This window comes from Erythrolamprus reginae, chromosome 3, assembly GCF_031021105.1.
Source record: "Erythrolamprus reginae isolate rEryReg1 chromosome 3, rEryReg1.hap1, whole genome shotgun sequence".
Classification (NCBI taxonomy): Eukaryota; Metazoa; Chordata; class Lepidosauria; order Squamata; family Dipsadidae; genus Erythrolamprus; species Erythrolamprus reginae.
In genome coordinates this window covers 146,914,735-146,934,438 of record NC_091952.1, presented here as the reverse complement: position 1 = coordinate 146,934,438, position 19,704 = coordinate 146,914,735, and the positions used below count along the sequence as shown (strand labels likewise).

At 45.6% G+C, this 19,704-nt stretch overlaps 1 protein-coding gene across 5 annotated transcripts in view; it reads right to left on the bottom strand.

Annotated features, from left to right (window-relative positions):
- KIAA0232 (KIAA0232 ortholog) overlaps positions 1-18,676 on the bottom strand; it is a 76,956-nt gene extending 58,280 nt beyond the window's left edge. For 3 of the 5 annotated variants that reach the window (XR_011558659.1, XM_070746967.1, XM_070746969.1), the window contains exon 1: positions 18,546-18,676. The gene's annotated coding sequence lies outside the window, so the exon portion shown is untranslated. Of the gene's footprint in view, positions 1-1,184; positions 1,292-18,545 lie in introns of all 5 variants that reach the window. The other 2 variants (XM_070746970.1, XM_070746971.1) reach the window with 2 other exon arrangements.
- Between the last annotated feature and the right edge of the window lie 1,028 nt (positions 18,677-19,704).

Sequence of the window (19,704 nt, the reverse complement as noted above, 5' to 3'; positions counted from 1 at the left end):
GAGCAGAGCTAGGTAGGCAGAGGCTTCCCTCCCTCCCCGCCTGTGTGAGCTTCCTGCGTGGCCCCAGGTGGTTTGGAACATCAGTGGACCAGCAGCTGGTGGAGCGGGGTAGGGTTGGTGGGCTGCCTGCATTGACGACCCCAATATCGATTTGCCCCACCCAGGTCCCTCCAAACAGGTCTCCCTACATAGCCTCCCCACTGAACTACACCAGTGATTACCCATCCAAAAGGAGTACGTCCTCCAATCTCTTCCAAGCGCCCGCTCTTTCCTGTTCACTGCAGAAAGAGCGGGTACTCAGAAGAGATCAGAAGACAGGCTCCTTTTAGGCTGACGATCAATGTCGGGTCATGTAATTCAGCAAGGAGGCTACATAGAGAGACACGTTTTGAGGGACCTGGGTAGGGCGAGTCCTGCTGAATTTGGCTGAGTTTTTTCCCCCTTTCCAGACTAGCACCATGGAAGTGGCGCAGCTGGTGGCACAAGAGGGCTGAAGATTGTGCACCGCTTGTTTAGAGCTGATCTGGAAAGAGGAAAAGCCTCTGTCCGGAGGAAGGAAAACCCAGCCTGCTGTTCTTGCTGCCCCCGCCCCTTTGTACCTGGTGGTGGCAGGTAGGGAAGTCATGTATGGATGGCGCATGTGTGGGAAAACACACATGGGTGGGGGCTGTCATGCATGCATGCACAGGTGGGGTACACATTGCATTGTGGGTGCCGGCACATGTGGGCCCAAACACACCAGAAAAAGATTCGCCATCACTGCCTTATACTAATTTAAAAAAACATTACGGTATACCAGTCTCTATGTCTCCAGGGGAGGGAGTCTCCAATGGAGTGCCAGTTTTTCTGGTACTTATTATTTTCTTACCTGTTCTTAACCCAGTTCTTTGCGCCAATGCTAGAAATCATAGTGATTGCCCAGGAGTCTACAAGCTTCTTCAGAAATTTGAAGCTATGGTTTCAAAAACATAACTTAACCACATAACATGTGGTTTTGGCATCATGCATAGCAGTTTAAGGAATTGACAGAGGACTCATGGTTGAAAGAAAGTCATAATTCCATAATATTGGAATTTTACACAATCTTGACGATAGTTCAAATCTCATTTTACCTTCAGACCCTGCGCCCACGGAGGAATACAAATAATTCTTTAAATCACTGGATGCACAATTCAGTAACCTACCTAGTGTAAAATTGATACTTAATTGACATGAGCTGATGGAGGTGGGGAGAATCTTCTACAGCTAAATCATTTGCTAATAAATAACCAATGGCCATAGATCTTGGAACCTGAAAATAAAATGGAAAATATCACTTTATTTTCAGAGGGAGTGTCAGGTACAAAAAAACAAACAAACAAGAAAGACAGGTTGACATTCTTCTATGCAATTTATTGTTCCTCGTTTATAGACAGAAATCCTGTCTAACTAAAGTAGCTTACTTATACCATGAAATATATGCTCTGGGAATCATTAGGGAGGAGCTGTTATGATCCTTTTTCTCCCATACAAACTTGGCTGCCTCCTGCTATTCTGCTATTCTGGAATGTAGTTCCTCCATCCTAGGAAGCTAGGCAACATTCCTTCCCAGAAAGGAAGGAAGTTAGCTAGAAGTGGGCAAACCACAAATAAGCACTCCTCATGAGTCAACAACAAGATTGAAAGCAGAAACCGAGAGGAGTTGATGGGAAGATCCATATTGGGAATTAATACAATGAAACTGCCAGCATATTTTTATTATTTTAATGTGTGGTTAGATGCCCAGTTCACATTAGTAAAATTGGTTGATTTAATAAATAAAAAATTGATTTAATGAGTAAAAATAAACATAGCAGTCTTCCCAGTAAATGTTTTATTCTTAGAAGGGGCTGCAAGAGATTTTTCAGTGTGTGCTTCACTGAAGCAAAGTACCCTTTCAAAAATTGTCAAAATCCTCTTCACTATTGCTTAGCATCGTAAATACAAGCTACTTATTTATTTATTTATTTATTTATTTATTTATTATATTTGTATGCCACCCCTCTCCGTAGACTCGGGGCGGCTCACAGCAATAATAAACAATATATAACAAACCTAATAATTTAAAAGAAACACTAAAAGCCCCATTATTAAAAGCAAACATACACACAAGCATACCATACATAAACTGTATAGGCCCGGGGGAGATGTTTCAATTCCCCCATGTCTGACGGCAAAGGTGGGTTTTAAGGAGTTTACGAAAGGCAAGGAGGGTGGGGGAAGTTCTAATCTCTGGGGGGAGCTAGTTCCAGAGGGTCGGGGCCGCCCCAGAGAAGGCTCTTCCCCTGGGTCCCGCCAAACGGCATTGTTTATTTGACAGGACCCGGAGAAGGCCAACTCTGTGGGACCTAATCGGTCGCTGGGATTGATGCGGCAGAAGGCGGTCCCGGACATATTATGGCCCGATACCATGAAGGGCTTTATAGGTCATAACCAACACTTTGAATTGTGACCGGAAACTGATCGGCAACCAATGCAGACTGTGGAGGGTTGGTGTAACATGGGCATACCTAGGGAAGCCCATGATTGCTCTTGCAGCTGCATTCTGCACGATCTGAAGTTTCTGAACACTTTTCAAAGGTAGCCCCGGTCCAGATAGGGCCACAACTGGTGCACCAGGCGAACCTGGGCAAACATCTCCCTCGCCACAGCTGAAAGATGGTTCTCTAATGTGAGCTGTGGATTGAGGAGGACGCCCAAGTTGCGGAACCTCTCTGAGGGGGTCAATAATTCCCCTCCCAGGGTTATGGATGGACAGATGGAATTGTCCCTGGGAGGCAAAACCCACAGCCACTCCGTCTTATCCGGGTTGAGTTTGAGTCTGTTGACACCCATCCAGACCCCAACAGCCTCCAGGCACCGGCACATCACTTCCACTGCTTCATTGACTGGACATGGGGTGGAGATGTACAGCTGGGTATCATCAGCATACTGATGATACCTCACCCCATGTCCCTGGATGATCTCACCCAGCGGTTTCATGTAGATATTAAATAGCAGGGGGGAGAGGACCGACCCCTGAGGCACCCCACAAGGGTGAACAGGATCACATGAGAAGATACAGGTTCTATTAAGAGGGTCAGAATACTTATTAAAATGTTATTCCAATATCTATTCTGATCACTCAAAAAGGGAATATAGAATAGAGATTTCCAGTGAGGCCATAGTGAGCTAGACATCCCTGTTGAATTGGTTTGGAATTTATGATTAAAATTGGCAGCTTAATCCTGGATAATGGCCAGCAAAATCTCTCTGGAGAAAGCAAAAATCATGAGATTGTCCTTGAACTTTCTGTACAACCACTTTCTGTGCTTAGACTGCAGGAATCAAGGTCTCTGTGGTCAAATTATATTGCACAACTAGGAATCAAGGGATTCCATCTAAAGCCAGTGGTTCTCATCCTGGGGGTCAGGTTCCTTTTGGGGGTCGAGTCACCATTTCACAGGGGTCACCTAAAACCATGGGAAAAGACAAGTTGCCGGTAGTGTTAGGAACTAAAGCTTCTATTCTGGTACCTTGGAACATATTTTTACAATCCGACCAATCAGGTGTTTACAGTGGGGGTCTCCCTCTGACCTTCCTGCCAATCAGCTTAAAGCTCTGTTGGGAGAATTGGCGCTAGACTTATAGCTGGGGGTCACCACAATAGTATATTAAAGGGTGTGGCATTAGAAAGGTTGAGGTTGAGAACAACCCTATAAGTTACAATTGTAACACAGCCTTTAGGGATTTGTTGCTACTTTTGAAATGCCAAGAACCTTTGGCAACACCAAGCTTTTACTGCATTCACTTAGGCAAGTTTCTTTCCTAGAAGTAGTTTTAAATATGATTTTCAGGACTCAAAAATATTACTTATTGGGATTAACAGAAAAAATATGTTTAGTATTTTGATTTTGAAAATTAAAAATGAATTGAAGGTCCAGATGGTTTTGAAATAAATTTGAAATATATTATAAAAATCCTTCTCAAGGAAAAACCATATTCTTTGGAAAAATGATAGGATAGGTCTGAACACTAGAAGAAATGAAAAATATAAAGGAGAATAACATTTATATTCAACTTGCTAATAAAGAATGGAACAAAATACTTTAACAGTGGATATTTTGAAGGATATTGTTGAGCAATGGACTTAGAAATCAATTTAAAGAATGCTGATATAGAAACATAGAAACATAGAAGATTGACGGCAGAAAAAGATCTCATGGTCCATCTAGTCTGCCCTTAAACTATTTCCTGTATTTTATCTTAGGATGGATATATGTTTATCCCAGGCAGGTTTAAATCCAGTTACTGTGGATTTACCAACCACATCTGCTGGAAGTTTGTTCCAAGCATCTACTACTCTTTCAGTAAAATAATATTTTCTCATGTTACTTCTAATCTTTCCCCCAACTAACCTCAAATATCATAGATAAGTAGTTATTAATGATGTCACAGAAGAGGAACAAGCTAACCTGGATAACAATGAAATTGATTTGAATGTGGCTTTTAAAATGCCAAGTTACAAGAACGATTTGGAAAAGGATAATATGCTAGTTATACAAATTTAACTGGTCATGTCTTAATAACATGTACAAATACCAAACTAGAAAAGTTACTTCAATAACCTTTTTATTGTCTGTTCAAAAGAGAAGATTCTGTGAGAAGGGACAAAAATCAAGTGTTGTAAGCCACCCAGTCACTTCACTAATGATCTGGGTAGCATATAAATACATTAAGTAAATAAATATAAATAAATCTTGATGGTAGAGCATTTCCCATAATTATTTCATTATAGATATTGCTTCCTCAACAAAAGAAAATAATCTTCTTTAATTAAATAATTGATATACCTGGAACTGTGCTATTTTTAAAAAAATACCATAAAACCCTTAGCAAACTTTCAAAGAAATGTCTACCGGTATGTGACCAGAGCATCCACCTGCCCTTCACAACACCTCCTCCAACGGAAGTAGACACCTTGGGCCTTGCTGTGCTTGTGATGCAGCAGCCACCAGCATAACCTCTCCCACTCCGCTGCACCAGCCACTTACCCGCCCACCTCTTTCTGGGCTACCTGTGACTTGTGACTTTCTGCCAGCTTTCCCATTGGTTTTGCTTATTGGAAACCAGCAAGAAGCTATCACAACACTAATTATAATAAATTTCAGAGCAAAGTATAATCTATTCATGAAATGTTTCCTCACTTTTTATTTTTTCTATTTTGAAAGTTATTTTTCATTGTACACTTAAAGAAACCATATATATAAGCAAATAGGGAACATAGAAAAAGAATGTAATATAGATAAATAAACCAGGGATTTGAAAGTATCACGTAGGCTAGAGTTTTCTAATATGTCATTAATTGTAAATAGTTAAAGGGGTGTTGGTCTTACCTGATACTCTCCTTCTCGGTGTGCTGAGAGAGAATCCAAAGAATGGGTTGACTCCCACTTTCTGTCCTGAGACTGAGTCCTTTTAAACTTTGTAGCCAGGTCTCTCCTGACTGTCCCAGTTTTTGACAAAGGCGTAGCAGTTGACTTGACACATTATTGATCGATTCTATTATCCACTCCTAGACTCTGGGCCAGACAGTCACATGGATGGGGCTGGATTCTCTCTCAGCACACTGAGAAGGAGTGTATCAGGTAAGAGCAATACCCGTTCTCCAGTGTGCTGAACAGAGAATCCCAAGAATAGGCGTTGATCGCTTACCTGAACGCCTCTTCTCGTACACTGAGTGGGTACAGCAGTCACGTGGGTTGCTCGCTGTCCAATCCGCAGAGGACCGAGCCCAGTCTTTAAAAAGCCTGCTGGATCCGCCCCTTCCCCCGAATTTGCGAATCCGTAGACTTAGGCTCAAGTGTGGTGGCTCAAATAATGCTCAACTCTCATGATAGGAAAAAATACAAGTTAAATGATATAACCACAGTTAGAATAGAAAAAGGGAGGGAAGTGACTGCTGTACCCGCTCAGTGTATGAGAAGAGGCGTTCAGGTAAGCGATCAACGCCTATTCTCCGTATTGAAGGAGCGGGTCCAGCAGTCATGTGGGACACACCCAATAGATGAGTCCCTAGGGAGGGATTAGTTCGCTATCGTGAGAGATAATGGATTGGAGGACTCTTCTGCCGAAGGCAGCATCCGCTGAAGCGTAAAAGTCAATTTTGTAATGCCTTATGAAAGAGTTTGGAGAGGCCCAAGTGGCTGCTTTGCAGACTTCTTCCAATGGAGCTTGAGTTGCCCATGCGGCAGATGTGGCTGCACTTCTTGTGGAATGTGCTGTGATACCTCTGGGTATGCTGAGGGAAGCTGACTCATAAGCCTTTGAGAGAGTCCTTCAGATCCAACGGCCTATTACGGTTGAGGATACCTTGGATCCCAGGGATCTGGGATGGTAGGTATGAATAAGACTTCGGAATTGTGGAAAGGTCTTGTTCGTTGGATGTAGATTCTCAGCGCTCTGGTGAGATCCAGGGTGTGCCATCTGACCGCAAGATGATGGTTCTGATTGGAACAAAAGGAAGACAAAACAATATCCTGGGATCTATGGAACATGGAACTGACCTTAGGTAGAAAGGTGGGGTCCAAATGCAGGACTACTTTGTCCGGATGGAACTGGCATAGATCCTGCCTGATTGAAAGGGCTGCCTATTCTGAGATGCGTAGGGCACATGTTATCGCCACCAGGAATGCTACCTTGTAAGATAGGTACCTGAAGGACGCTGATCTTAGGGGTTCGTATGGTGCCTGAGTAAGGGAGTGGAGAACCCGTGGTAAGTCCTAGGTTGGATATCTGTGGACCTTGGAAGGTCTGAGGTTCGAAATACCTCTAAGAAATTCTTGAATTTCTGGAAAGGAGCAGAGTGGTTGTCTGCGAGGTCCTGCTAAGACCGAAGATATGGCTGCCAGGTGACGACGGATGGTACTGGATGAAAGGCCTTGTTGGAACCCTTTCATGAGGAAAGCCACTATCCTGTGGATGGGAAGACACAGGGGAGATAGATCCTCTTGTGAGTACCATTGGTGGAATTTGGACCAGGTATGGTCGTAAATCCTGTTGGATTTACACTCTTCTGGCTTTTAGGATTATTTCTACAGTGTCCGGGTCATATCCTCGCAGGTCTAAATCGCGCCGGATAATAGCCAAGCAGTGAGGTGGAACCACTCCAGATCTGGATGGAGAGAGGCGCCTTGCTGCAACATATCCTCCGAAACGGGGAGTCGCCAGGGGTCCTGGACGGACAGACATTGAAGGTCCGCGAACCAGGGCCGGCGTGGCCAGTGAGGGGCTATCAGAATCACCTGGGCCTTCTCGAGGATGATCTTGTGGATCACATCTGGGAGAATTGGAATTGGAGGGATAGGCGTAAAGCAGCCCTCAAGGCCTAGGGATTCTGAATGCTTTGGTCGCCTCCGCTCCCGTGGATGGAAACCTGGAGAAGAATCGAGGGAGTTGAGCATTGGCCTTGGTCGCAAATAGGTCTAGCGATGGGTGACCGAACCTGAGCCATATTTGCTGAAACAGAGCCAGATGAAGGCTCCACGCTCCTGGGTCTAGAGTCGATCGGGAGAGCCAGTCTGCTTGTACATTGAGGACTCCCGGTATGTGGTCGGCTTTTAACGACTGAAGATGCCTCTCTGCCCAGAGTCCCAACTTCAGGGCTTTCCTCATCAGGGCCTTGGACCTGGTGCCCCCTTGTCTGCAAATATAACTCTTTGTGGCTATATTGTCCGTAAGAATCAGAACATGTTTATTGATGATGTGCGGTTTGAATTGTTTGAGGGCCAGAGACGCTGCTCTCAATTCCAGCCAATTAATGGGTCTGGAAGCCTCCTCCGCTGACCACGTGCCTTGGGCTATTAGGTCGAGCATGGGCTCCCCAGCCCGATAAGCTGGCATCCATGGTGATGGTGAATTGGTCTGGACATCTGAAGGGGGATCCCTTGTCCAGAGCGGGGGAGGTCCACCACGTAAGGGATCTTAAAACCATAGATGGAACGGTGATGAGGCGTGTCGAATTGCTGTTCCCCGATCCCTGGAATGGTAATAGAAGCCATTGGAGATCCCTGGCGTGAAGATGGGCCCAGGGGATAATGCCAATGCAGGATACCATCTTTCCCAGTAGAGAAGACAGGGTAACGATGGAAGTCCTTCTCTGAGATCGTATCTGGGAAATAAGCTCCTTAATACTGACTTTTCTCTCAGTAGAGAGAAAAACCTGAGAGATTTGAGTTAATGATGGCTCCCAGGTGTAGAATATAAGTACACGGATGGAGCTGACTTTTTTTTAAATTAATGAAGAAACCATGATCCTGTAGGATATACATGGTAATGCTGAGGTCTGAACAGGTGCCCTCTTTAGAGGCCCCGTGAATTAATATGTCATCCAAATAGCATAAAATGTGGATGGGCACGGCTCGGATATGAGCCGCCACGGTTCCTAGGAGCTTAGTAAAAACTCTAGGAGCCGAGGAGAGCCCAAAGGGCATTGCCCTATACTGGTAGTGCTTGAGGGACTCAAAGCTTACTCCAGGGCCAAGTGGTGAACTTACTGGCGCCAGACGGGAAGCGCGTGGGTGATCCGAAAGGGCCTGCTATTACTGGGCGCTGAGGGCCTTCGCGCCAAATAAACCGCTCCCGGAGGGGAGACTAAAGTCCGGGGGACAATCAAGGGAAAAACTTGCTAACCTCCCACACCGCAGGAGGTGAGAAAAAAAGTCCTTTGATTCCCTTCTTTTAACAACCATCTTCAGCTTGCCTGAAACCTCCTAGCCGATTATATTTACTTGTAAATACAATTCGGCAGCAACACAAGCAAGGCGTTTGCAATAAAAGCTGCAGGGAGCCGCGCCGCGGCTTCTCCCTTGACGCCGAGCCCAGTAAGGCTGGCGCGCAATAAAGGCAAGCTCTGGTAAAAAATAGAAAAGGGTTTTTACTTATCTGGTAGAAAGAAGACAAAGGGAAGGTGTTTAGTGAGAGGAACGAGCCATCACGAGACCCGCTGGACTGCAGGACCAAGCGAATTCTGGGGAAGGGGTGGATCCAGCAGGCTTTTTAAAGACTAGGCTCGGTCCCAAACGGATTGGACAGCGAGCAACCCACGTGACTGCTGGACCCGCTCTCTCAGTACAGAGAATGGGGCAAACCCACTTAACTGTCTTGCTTAACAATGGAAACCTAGCATATTACATGTAATTTTGCATCATACCTACAGACCCCTCTTCAATCAAGTCCTACATAGAATGGAAGTACTAGCACTGATCCTTGTGGCATCATACATATCGTTAGTGTGATTATGGACTCTCTGAATACAATCTGAAGTATTTATGAATTCACATAACTCATGCTAAGTAGAATTAGCATGTTAATTAGAATATCCTATAGTCCTTTATGAAATATTTTGCTGGAATCAAGATGTATTATGCCTACAGCATTCCTGAAATCTATTAAGTTACCTGATCCAGTAATTAGATTGTCAATCTAGTAAGACTTGTTTCTGTCAAATACATGCAGTGTTATTCTAAATACCCTCATTTTCATTCTGCTCATTTTATAGAATCTACTCTCCTCTGAAGGTCAGAGGAAATAGACAATTTCCCTGTGTTTCTCCATCACTACAATTTAATACCTCTCTGAAAAATCTGCAATTTTTGTTTCAGAACGATCACCCATCTCTCACTGGATACTTGCAAAAATATTGTTTATTTGTTCCTTCATTTACTTCAATCTTACATGCCCCATTATAGCAATGTTTTTATCTGAAATCTTTTTTTCAGGGTTTTCATCTTCAACCACCATAGGATTAAGTTGAATGTTTTTGTAAACTACCTCAACATTTTTAAGACAAATATATTTTTCTTTACAAAGTACACCTTATTTCCTGCAAACAGGGCATTCTTTAAATGGCTTTGTCCAAAAACTAAATATTCATGACATACTTTGTGGAACTTACAATGTTCTTCTTTCCTTTTTCAGTCTTCTTTCATGGGCCAGAAATGAGAACACCAAGTGACTTCAGAATTTTTCAACTTCCTTCCTCTAATACTATGATGACATAGCTACATCCCTTAGTTATAATTCTAAATGATTATTTTCTCCCTTTCTCTCTCTCTCTTTTACAGTTAGCTTTGTCATAGCATATCTACTAGCTAATCTGAAAATTCTTCATTCTTGGTTAGGAGCTGGACATTTGCTATTCTGATTACTTCACCCATCACCAGAGTAAGTTTGTATTTGCTGAAAATATTTCAAGAGTGCAAGCATATTCAAGTTTTATCAGGACCTGCCCATTCAGGCACTATCGGGAGAAATGCATATCTTTTTTTTTTAATCTCAGGTTCTCATTTTAACCAGGGATTATACTACAGGTAGTACTCATTTAGCAACTACAATTGGGAGTAGCAACATAATTGTTAAGCAAACAGACTATGAAAGGAAAAATCATATGACCATGACTGTACTTACAATTTTACTTCAGCTTTTCTTTATTTAAAGTGTTAGATAAATCCCAAACAGCCAAGAGGATTTCTGGAATTCGATTCAGGAGAAAGCCAGGTAAAAGAGGAAATCTTTCACTTTCTCCCCCATCTTTTAAAATATTCCCCTTGATGCTGGCATAATTAGCAAGAAGAGAATTGAGGTTTGTATTTACATTCATTAGAGAGGAAAGGATTACAAGAGAGTAAGCAGGGACGCAATAGAGAATATACAGTGGTACCTCAAGATACGAACCCCTCGTCTTACGAACAACTCGTGATATGAACCCGGGGTTCAGAAAAAATTTGCCTCTTCTTACGAACTTTTTTCGAGTTACGAATGCCAAACCTGAACTTCCGGGTTCGGCATTTGGAGGCTCTTGGGAAGCCGCCCGGCTGTTTTAAAAGGTGACCGCCGGGCTGGGGGGCTTCCCAGAACCCCCCCGAACCCCGAACCCGGAAGTTCGGCAAAAGTTCGGGGTTCGGGAGGGTGCTGGGAAGCCCCCCAGCCCGGCGGTCACCTTTTAAAACAGCCGTGCAGCTTTCCACGAGCCTCCGAACGCCAAACGCAGAAGTTCGGGTTTGGCGTTCGGCTTCGGGAGGCTCCTGGAAAGACGCGCTGCTGTTTTAAAAGGTGACAGCTGGGCTGGGGGGCTTCCTAGCAACCTCCCGAACCCCGAACTTTTGCCGAACTTCCAGGTTCGGGGTTTGGGGGGTTGCTGGGAAGCCCCCCAGTCCGGCTGTCACCTTTTAAAACAGCCGCGCGGCTTCCCAGCAGCCTCCGAACGCGGGACGAGGGGCAAATCTCTGCGTCTCCAGCAGCCAGGGAAGCCGAGCCCGGCATGGCGGTGACGGCGGCGGTGCTGCTGCTCCGGTCACCCAATTGTCTCCTGCCTCCCGCGCCCTTCATTTTGGAAATGGACCCCTGCGGGACTCGGGAGGAAAAGTGGGAAGGGGCGCCAGGGAGGAGACCCTTCTCTGTGGGGATGCTGGTCCAGTCACCCGCCAGCCCACGAGAAGCGGGTTGCGGTTTTCCCCGCACACCGATGAAGGTTGGGGAGAGCGGGAACCCCGGATCCGCCCCCTCCCCAAGCCCAGGGGGCAAGGAGCGAGGGGGCTGCGAAGGGGCGCGCGCGGCAGAGCTCCGGCGGAGGAGCCGCGCACAAAGGCCGAGGCGAGGCTGAGCAGGAGGAGAAGCCAACCACCGAGGCGGTGGGCTGGGAGCCGCAGGCGAAAGGAGCTCGGGCATCGGAGCGCAGCACCAGGCATTGTTCTCCGGACCCCGCCCGCTCAGCCCCGCGGCGGCCCTTTCCCTCTCCAGGCTGCGGGCGAAGAAGAAGGGGACGTCCCTTCCCTGGCATTGTTTAAAAAGTGAAATGGGTTGGGGAGGGGGTGGATCCGGGGTTCCCCTTCTTCGCCCGCAGCCTGGAGAGGGAAAGGGCCGCCGCGGGGCTGAGCGGGCGGGGTCCGGAGAACAATGCCTGGCGCCGCGCTCCGATGCCCGAGCTCCTTTCGCCTGCGGCTCCCAGCCCACCGCCTCGCTGGTTGGCTTCTCCTCCTGCTCAGCCTCGCCTCGGCCTTTGTGCGCTGCTCCTCCGCCGGAGCTCTGCCGCGCGCGCCCCTTCGCAGCCCCCTCGCTCCTTGCCCCCTGGGCTTGGGGAGGGGGCGGATCCGGGATTCCCGCTCTCCCCAACCTTCATCGGTGTGCGGTGAAAACCGCAACCCGCTTCTCGTGGGCGGGCGGGTGACTGGACCAGCATCCCCACGGAGAAGGGTCTCCTCCCTGGCGCCCCTTCCCACTTTTCCTCCCGAGTCCCACCGGGGTCCATTTCCAAAGCGAAGGGGGCGGGAGGCAGGAGACAATCGGGCGACCGGAGCAGCAGCACCGCCGCCGTCACCGCCATGCCCGGCTGTTTTAAAAGGTGACAGCCGGGCTGCGGGGCTTCCCAGCAGCCTCCCGAACCCCGAAATTTTGCCAAACTTCCGGGTTCGGGAGGCTGCTGGGAAGCCCCCCCCCCCCCCCCCCGGCTGTTTTAAAAGGTGACAGCTGGGCAGCAGCGTTTTTTTTACGGTTTTTTGTTGTTGTTGCACGGATTAATTCACTTTACATTGTTTCCTATGGGAAACAATGTTTCGTCTTACGAACCTTTCATCTTACGAACCTCCCCCTGGAACCAATTAAGTTCGTATCTTGAGGTACCACTATATATCAAAAAGACCCTGCTTAAGACCAGGCTTAGGAGAAAACAAAAACCTTTACAGATAGTCCTTGCCCAATACCTTGTCCAGGTAGCCCAATCAATTAAGCACCATTCAAAATTATGGACTTTTTAAAAAGCTACTTACCATCTGTCTTCAATTTTATGACTGCTGCCCTCCCTCCCAATCAAACTAATTCAGGCACTTTGGCAATTGTCCACATTTATAACCAGTTGTAATGTCGTACAATTACATGGTTGTGATTGTTTTTCTATGTTCTACCAGAAAATGGCAAAAAAACACTTACTATAGATAGTGGATTTGCTTAACTGTGTGAATTCCTTCATAAGCGTGGAGCCTTACTTTAGTGCAGCTATAAAAATAGTAGTAAAATTGAGGGGTGGTCACATAATGCTTTGACTTTACAGCTACAACAATTTACATCCAAAATTCCAGAATTCATTGTTGTCATAAGGTGAGGATTACCTGCAGTGTGAAACTGATTAGAGGTTGTGGATTGTAGATAGCAACTGCAAGAATGCTAATCAGCTAAGGCCACAGAGCCCAACTTGTTAGCTTGTTCTTAATACAGTGGTACCTCTACCTAAGAACGCCTCTACTTAAGAACTTTTCTAGATAAGAACCAGGTGTTCAAGATTTTTTTGCCTCTTCTTAAGAACCATTTTCCACTTACAAACCTGAGCCCAAAAAAATTTCCCAGGAAGTTTGAGAGTGGCACGAAGGCCCGGCCAGTTTCCTGCCATTCCCCCTTTAATCCCGGCCATCTCGGGTTTTTCTGGGCTGCCAGAAGAGTCTTTCGGTGGCGCTTGAGGAGGCTTTGTCAGTCCAGAGCAAACAAAGCATTTTCCTTTCTCTGGGTGCTTGAAGAGGGAATAAACCACTTCACTCTGATGACTCCCTCGCGCTGCCTCCCATACACCCGGTGTGAGGTTGCCTCCCGGAGTGTCTGGGCGCAGAAAGGCAAAAGGGGGCGCTTCTCCCCAGCCAGATCAATTCGGCTTCAGCCAAACCGAGGAGTCACACAGTGAAGGAAAGGCGCTGGCTACAAAGCGAGCGAGTGAGAGGAGAGGGGAGCCCTTCAGCATGGGAAAGAAGAGGAAGCAAGTAGCAGCAGCAGCAGCCACCGCCTTTCGGTCAAAGGAGTGGGAGGTTCCCCCCTCTCGCCTGCCTGGATTTCTCTCTCTGACGCAGTGTATGGGAGGCAGCCTTGGGCGGGGGGGTATGGGTGGCAGGTGCTCCTCCTTGCGGCATCAGTCCCTCTTTTTGTTTTTTAAGCCTTAAAGTTTTGGATTTTTTTGATTCCCCTCACCTCACCTTCTTCCTTCGGCAGCGACTGTCCTCCCCTCCCCAAATTCTGAGCTTTTATTTCATTCCTAATGGGTTTGCACACATTATTTGCTTTTACATTGATTCCTATGGGAAAAATTGCTTCTACTTACAAACTTTTCTAATTAAGAACCTAGTCACAGAACAAATTAAGTTCTTAAGTAGGGGTACAGTGGTACCTCGGTTAACGACCACAATCCATTCCAGAAGGTTGGTTGTTAACCGAAATAGTCGTTATCCGAAACAATTTTCCCCATAAGAAATAATGGAAATGGGTTTAATTGGTTCCCAGCCTTTATTTCTTATGGGGAAAATTGAGGATTTTTCTCTCTCCTCCACACACATATTGTTCCTCACTCCCCCCACCCCTTCCTATCTCTCTCTCTCTCTTGGGGAATCCTCACCAGGGGCTTCCAGAGGCTCCGCATTTTTCCTCAGGGTGATCCCAGGGCAACTTGGCAAAGCAGCTGGCACAAGATCTGAGGGGACGGGATGAGACTGGATGTGAGTCGGGATCCAACATGCCCCTCCTGGCCACCCGGCTTAAGAGCCTCCCACAGTCTACCGTCTAACCGCTACAAGTTCCAGGAAGGGAGGGGGCAGCTGCAATACCAGCAGCTTCGGGGGGCTCCTTTCCTCAGTAGTTCATTTTTTTACCTCTACGCAGCTGCAACAACTTTTTCCTTCCCGGCGGCAGTGGCTTCCTTTCGAGGAGCAACAGTGCCGGGAACGTCACATGATGAAGGGAAGCCGCAAGAGCCATCTCAGCAGTTGCCAGGGGCTCCTGGTGGCAGCAATTCAATTCAGTTCATTTCATTAGATTTGTATGCCGCCCCTCTCCGAAGACTCGGGGCGGCTCACAACAGCAACTGCTGAGACGGCTCCGGCGGCTTCCCTTCATCATGTGACATTCCTGGCGCTGCTCCTCCTCAAAGGGAATCCACTGCCGGGAAGGAAAAAGTTGTTGCAGCTGCCTAGAGGTTAAAAAATGAATCACTGAGGAAAGGAGCCCCCCGAAGATGCCGGTATTGCAGCTGCCCCCACCCTTCCTGCAGCTTGGAGTGGTTAGATGGTAGACTGTGGGAGGCTGTTAAGCAGGCGCCCAGGAGAGACGTGCCGGATCCCGACTCCCATCCAGTCTCATTCTGTCCCCTCAGATCTTGTGCCAGCTGCTTTGCCAAGTCGCCGTGGGACTCAGTGGACTCAGCCCCCCCCCCATGTTGCTGAGAGGGGGTGTAACACACAGGAGGCATAGACAGCGGCGCGCCTGCTTTGTCATAGCGAAAGCGACGCTTTGCTGCTGGGTGTAACATTTCAGATAATAACCAAAATTTTCTGTGGCTGTTCGCTATCCAAATTTTTGTTCGTTATCCAAAGCAAAATTTTGCCAAAAATTCTGTTCGTTATCCAAAAAGTATGCTAACCAAGGTGTTCGCTAACTTAGGTACCACTGTACCACTGTATTTTTTAGGGAAGGACTCCACTACATGAGAGAAAAGCAGCTCTGGAAAAGAGCTTGCTTAAACAATCACTTTATGGGGGTGGGAGGGGGAGAGAAAAAAACCCAAGGCACAGGACAACATGTACTATCTGATTGAACTGGTGAAAGTGTGACAGAGAGAGAGAAAGAAGCTTATTGTGAACATCGTAAATGCAAGCAGTGATTGCAAAGTTACTTTTCATCACCATCTTAACTGCAAATGATCAACTTCCAAGGAAGTCACTAAACAAAAACTACGGTATTTGTACTGACATAGTGGAGAAAAATTGTTAGTCTCCTTTGAACTCAGTAGCCAAACTCCTATTAGCTTTCCCCACATAAGCTACTGGTCACTGTTAACAAGCAATCATTCAGTTCACATATTATGCTATAACATAAATCATATAAAGAGTGACCAGGTTTCTACAATATGCAAACTAAAATATATTTATTTAGAAATAAATTATATTATACTTTTCATATTATTTTTGAGTTTTTGTAGTTTTAAAAATTATCACATTCTTCTAACTAATACGTAAGCATATTTTCCAACATTGAATTATTTGAGATGATAGAATATCCTTATTTATATTGCACCTTTATTTTGTACAACTGAAGGCAGCACCTGGCCAATAAAGCTGCAAATTGTGTTTGGCTGAGAAAATGACAGGCCCAAAGTCACCCAGCCATCTTTATGAGTAAGGGAGAACTACCCCTAGTTTCTAGTTCAGCACTTTAACCACAGTACCAAACTGACTCTATAACCTAAATTTTTATACAATATAACTGGGGTTATGTAAATCATCTGCCTTCATCTGTTTTAGCATCATTTACAATATTGCGTGTACAAGATTGGGGGTGAGTATGGGATTGACAAAAGCAATTCTACCAAACAGAAAGAACAGTTACTATGGGAGATACCATCCCCCATAGCAAAAATAGGAACTGGATAAGTGAATAATGTTGAATCTTTGATCCTAATTTTTTAAAAATAGGCATTAAAATATTGGCAGCATTATTAAAGATGCAGAGAATCAATAGTGAGAGCTCACTGAAAGACACTTGTGAGAAATACTTTTCCACGACAAAAAAGCAGAACCTGAAGTGCAACTGCAAATCTATTATTCTATGGGGATCCCAGTGATTCATGGAATATTATACATTTTAAATACAAATTTTAAGAGGGGGTAGAGGGAGCTCAAACTGTACACTGGAAGTCCCAGATCTGATTTTCTGATGAGCATTCATCATGTATTCAGAGACTAATGTTTATTTGTTGATAATGAAGGAATAGAAACACTGTAGTTCCATATAATCAGAGAAACTGTGCTTTACTATACTTAATAATCTTTAGGTTTGAAAACTAACTACTGATATACAATTTGAAAATAAATTACACAAGCACTCTGTTAATTAAGATTGCAACATATGTACCTCCTGGTTCAAAGGGGAGGTGATAATGAAGAGGCTGTTTTACAACCTATGTACACAATCCACACAAGTATTTCTTAATTGGATGAGTAATTCATTTTAAATAGTTGAAACTCCTCCTTTGAATATTTAAAATAGGTATCAAGGGCTACCTTTCAATGTCTTATTTTTAATCCAGGATAATATCGAAACTATTTTAACCTCCCTTAAACTCAGAAGTTGGAGCAGTTTGAAGAAAAAGCTTTTTTTCAGAGAAGTCTTTGCTTTCAAATCACATACTAAACTTGATTTATTAGGAATTTATATTATACATTTCCATCTTATTAAAACCTGTAATACTTTTCAAACAAATAATTGCTTTCAAGTACAGAGTAATACCATGAGCATTTCAATTGCAATTTATGAAGTAACTTATCAAAATATTGATATGCCACAGATGAATAGGCAGTTGTGAGCAGGAAAGCTAGTAATATATTCCTTAGGCTTAGTTCAGATAGTCAGCAATATCTTTATGTGAAAACCAGTGATATCAATACTTGCTTAAGCCACAGTCTTAATAGGTAACATTGAAGACTTCCTCATACTCCGGTAGTGATCCACCCTAGCAACTATACAAGAGCTGTCTGTCACTACCATCTTTACTTTTTATAAAAACTTCTTTTTTTACTTCCCAGCTTAGATTTCCTAATGGTCTCCCATCCAAATAGTAACTAGTCTAACACAGCTTATGTTTTTCAAGATCAAGCAAGGTCACCTATCTATTACTGGCAATACATACCTGAAACAAACAAACAAAAACAGTTAAGAACACTTGGTTCCTACATTCATCTGGCACTATTTAATACCTAGATACACCGAAGCCATCTTGAACACCCTTAGCACAGAAATAGTTAATAAATGCAATAAACATCAAAGGCAACAAAACTGAATGGCTAACCTATTGAGCTTCACGGCGCAACCATACTTATTCAGCAAATCCATATACAGTCCAAGCCAGCAAAACTACAAGCAAGGTGCGAACCTGCAGCCGCCAAGAAAGGTGCCCACTCAAAAAGCAGCGCTTCTCACAGCAAAATGTTTGGATCTTCTCCACCCTCTTGCAGTTCAGCACCGCAGTGCCGAACCATCCAAGGACGAAGAAAGGGATCTGGGCGAAATCACAGGGGCATTGTTAAGGAAACACGCCTGTTATTTTGGGAAACCGACAAGGTTTCGACAAGGCTGCCTGCCTGCCTTCGGCGCCGATCTCGCAAAAGGCCGCTGGCCGAAAGATCTTTCACGAGCGCCGTAGTACCCTCCCCCGTCCCCGGTTGACTTGCCCGTTTTTTACTGTCTCTCCTGCGGGAGACACGCCGAGGGCACGCGAGCATTCTTTCCCTGAGAGGGCGCCCCGCTGCCCCTTCCCCTGCGCCCAGTCAGCCAGGCCTCTGGATCACTCGGCGGACAAGGCCGCCAGGCCAAACCAGGAGAGGCCTGCCTACCCCGTCCGTTCTCGCCTTACAGCGCCACAGGCCTCAAGAAGGCCGGACAGGCGGGGGGGGCAGAGAGAAGGGGGATGCGATGCAGCGCTGTCCGAGAGAGACGGCAGCGGCCTCCCTCAAGGTCGCCGTTACCTGCCGGGGCCTCTGGCGACCCGTCCCGAGTCAGGCGGCGGGACCAAGCCGGAATTCGCCCGAAGAGGCGTTACGTAAACCGGCACCGGCCCCACCAAGGGGAGGGACGAAAAGGCGGGGCGCGCTCGCTGGCCACTGCGCAAGCGGTTTGCTATCTCCTGGCTCCGCCTCGCTCCTTCCGCCCGGCCTCCGCGGGGATGGAGGGGGCCGTGAGGGCTGTGGCGCCTCTGTCGTCTGAGCCTGACGCGGAAGGGCGGGGTGAGCGAGGGGGAACCTTCTCGGCGTCAGGTTGAAGGGGCTGGACGGCAGCTGGGCTGTAATGGAGGGCAGCGCCACGGCTCTTTGGCCGCTTGAATTGAAGTGCGATGAAAGTGGCAGTCTCGTATACGGCACTTTTCGTCTTGTCACTGTTTGAATAGAGCTTCCTTCTTTTTTTTTTTTTGCCGATTACTGCCCGATTTTAAATTCAACTTGACAAGAATATTTGTATGGATCAACTTACAGTTGAGGAAAGAAATGCTTCAGATAAAGCCCATTGAAATGGACCAATCCTTAATAGTCTTATCTAAGATCTTTGTCAAACTTAAGGATAAAATCCCCAATGGCGGAAATCAGACATAATGTGAAACCATCAATTAACGATGTTGTGACTTTGTATAGGGTGGAAACCGAAGCTATGGTGGCTTGGGTTATTTATAACACAAAAAAGCATGTCATAAACCATGGTTTATAAGCATTATGACTGGGTTTACTTATTGCCCTATGTAAACTAAACAGGATTCATACAGCATGCTAAAAACGTGTTAAACATAACAATGGCGTATTGATAAAATAAATGTGTTACAACTTAAGATGCATCCTTTAGTTTTTGAGTCATGTAAAAAGTGGAATTTCTTAAAGCATTACAAAGTGCTTTACATCCTTTGAAAACACATCATGCTAAACTATAGTGTGTAGCTTGTTTCATTTTTACCTTGTATAATGTATGAACACAATCCGCATGTGTTTTGTCCCCGTGATTAAACATCAATAGCACAATTTTAATGGTCTGCTTTTGTCTTACCATGTTAAAATGATGGTTTATGCATAACTGGTGTAAACGCAACTATTATGACATTCAAAAAACTGAGGCAGTTAAAAATTTAGCATACCAATATTT